This window comes from Lissotriton helveticus, chromosome 2_1, assembly GCF_964261635.1.
Source record: "Lissotriton helveticus chromosome 2_1, aLisHel1.1, whole genome shotgun sequence".
Taxonomy (NCBI): Eukaryota; Metazoa; Chordata; class Amphibia; order Caudata; family Salamandridae; genus Lissotriton; species Lissotriton helveticus.
Window position 1 is genome coordinate 1339638689 of NC_136059.1, and position 2723 is coordinate 1339641411.

Below are 2723 nucleotides of genomic sequence, written 5' to 3' on the forward strand. Positions count from 1 at the left end.
ATTGACCCCTACCACCAGCATAAATGGGACTCTTTGGATGAGGAGAATTATCATTGTACAATCTTTTAATACTCTCTCTCCAAAAATGTTTTTAATATCTTCTAACATTGCATATAATCATAACGTGGCAAAAAGGATTAATTTAATTGTCTTCTTCACGGGAGCTTATCACTTTCTGTATAAAAACCAGATCTGTTGCTTAGAATGGCCAATCAACATGTGTACATTATGTTTAGTAACGAAAATATAATATCTAAAACTAGTGTACATTCCATTGCAGCCTTGAAAAAGCCCTGTGGGCGAAACGCGCGTCGGCTGCCGATCAACAATACTATGATTGGAAAATAAAAATATTTATGGATCTGATTGAAGAGTGTGACTGGATCCCTTTTTGAGATTGAAAATTTGGAATCCCATACTACAGTCTGGAAAGAATTCATTTATCTGTAGACCTATGAATGTGTGTTACAATAGGTGGATTATAGATATAGTGATTGGGTGTGCTCTGATATATATTTGAAACAAAAGTTATTAATTTTCTCACTTGTTGGGGATTCAAAAGATATGCAGGGTTTGTGGATACCCCCCTAAGTGAACCTAAAAATAGCCAAATTATTGCACAATTTTGAGTATTGATTGGCAAACAGGAACAAAGTGCTCTGCAAAAAATCATGTTTTTTCTACAAATGGCATCAGCAAATAGTTTACTGTGCTACAATCATCATCTTCCCAGCATTGAGTAACTAAGCAGCGTTCCTAAAGGCCACAGCATTTTGAATTTTTCAAAGCAGTAGTAGATTTTTCCTATATTTTGTGGTTTCTACCTACTTGCAGTATGTGGTTGAATCAGGTACCAAACCCATGGGTGAACACGAAAGGCTACAAATGTTTAAAAAGTAGACACAATTCCAAATTCATCAAGGGGCAATTTATGTAGATCGTTAATGGTTTTCCCAAAGAAACTAATCATTGAAATGCTGTCTGCTCCATTCCAGGGTCACCTTCCGATCCCATTCAGTAGCCACACCACCTTGCTCACCACCATGGGACCCAGGAAGTTCTTTATTTGGGGGAAACTGGAAGATGAACGGAGACAAGAAGAGCCTGGGGGAGCTGATCCATATGCTCAACAGCAGGAAACTGCATGGAGACACAGAAGTGGTTTGTGGTGTGCCTTCCATCTACATTGACTTTGCCCGCCAGAAGCTTGATGCCAAGATTGGGGTTGCAGCCTAGACCTGCTACCAAGTGGCAAAGGGAGCCTTCACTGGGGAGATCAGCCCGGTGATGATTAAGGACTGTGGCACACATTTGGTGATCTTGGCCCGCTTTGAGAGGAGGCATGTCTTCGGAGAGTCCGATGAACTCATAGGGTAGAATGTTGCCCATACCTTCTCTGAAGGCCTGGGTGTCATTGCATGCATCGGGGAGAAGCTTGATGAGCGAGAAGCCGGAATTACAGAGAAGGTTGTGTTTGAGCAGACTAAATTCATCGCAGATAACATGAAGGACTGGAGCAAAGTGGTGCTGGCCTATGAGCCCATTTAGGCTATTGGAACTGGTAAAACTGCAACCCCACAGTAGGCCCAGGAGGTCCACCTGAAATTGCGGGCCTGGCTGAATAACCACGTGTCGGAGGACGTTTCCAACAGCACACACATCATCTACGGATGATCCATCACCGGAGGTACCTGCAAGGAGCTGGCTTCTCAACCTGACCTGGACGGCTTCCTGCTGGGAGGAGCTTCCCTCAAGCCGGAGTTTATTGACATTAACAATGCAAAGCAGTGAGCAGACTCATGTGTATCTCGCCTTAGCCCAACAAAATGGCTGAACTGAGGCATACATGTCCACATAATCTTGGCATAAGTGGATGTCCCTCATGGACTGACCTTTGCGATCCAGAATGATTGCGGAAATTTTAATATTTCATTGTTTACTATGTCAACATCTGCACTATGAGTAGCCTTTTTTGTTCCAGGATTTTTTAGAGATGGAAGTCTTCCACCTTTAGGCATTGTGCTAGTCTGTATGTGGGCTAAATGTGTTTTTTTCTTTCCTTGGGACATCAGGGATGCCAACAAACAATGAATTTATCTACCATGCACTTTCTCCACATCACGAGCACTGGATTCACCTGAGGTGCAATTTCCCTGCCCCCCATTAAGTAGGGTTTAGTTCTCGGATTACAGGGAAGTGTGCTGGGCCTGTACTGTCTCATTGGTCAATCATTGTCAGTCAAGTGAAAATCTCATGTCAAAGTAAAGTGATCATGAAGGTGAAAAAAAAAATCATTGAAATGAAAAAATAATGAAAATAAGTAGGGAACAATAGCAATTGGTGACATTTCCATCTGTAATTTTTGTTCTTGATGACTGATTTAAGAAAGTGTATATCATTACGTCTGTCAGGTGCTTCTGTTTGCGGGAATGTATAGTTTTTGGTGGTTTTTAAAAATCAGGCAATACTCAAAGCTAACAACTGAGACGTAGCTTCTAATGATATTTTAACACTCATTCAGCAATTTATATGGTAAAATCTAACAAATGAAATAAGGTGTGAGGACACGGGCTTTTTGGCAGATTTCACCCCACTTATCATCCCCATTTGGACTACTAGCTGCTGATTTTTCAACTCCAAGAGTGCAATCAGTCCTGCTAACCAGACCACAGTGCCAGTGCTCTAACCCATTACAAAATATATGTTGAATTGGCTACCTCTAA

The 2723-nt window shown here is 41.6% G+C and overlaps 1 pseudogene; it reads left to right on the forward strand.

Annotated features, from left to right (window-relative positions):
• Positions 1-1043: 1043 nt before the first annotated feature.
• Positions 1044-1791, forward strand: LOC144819745 (triosephosphate isomerase pseudogene; annotated as a pseudogene).
• The last annotated feature ends 932 nt before the right edge of the window (positions 1792-2723 follow it).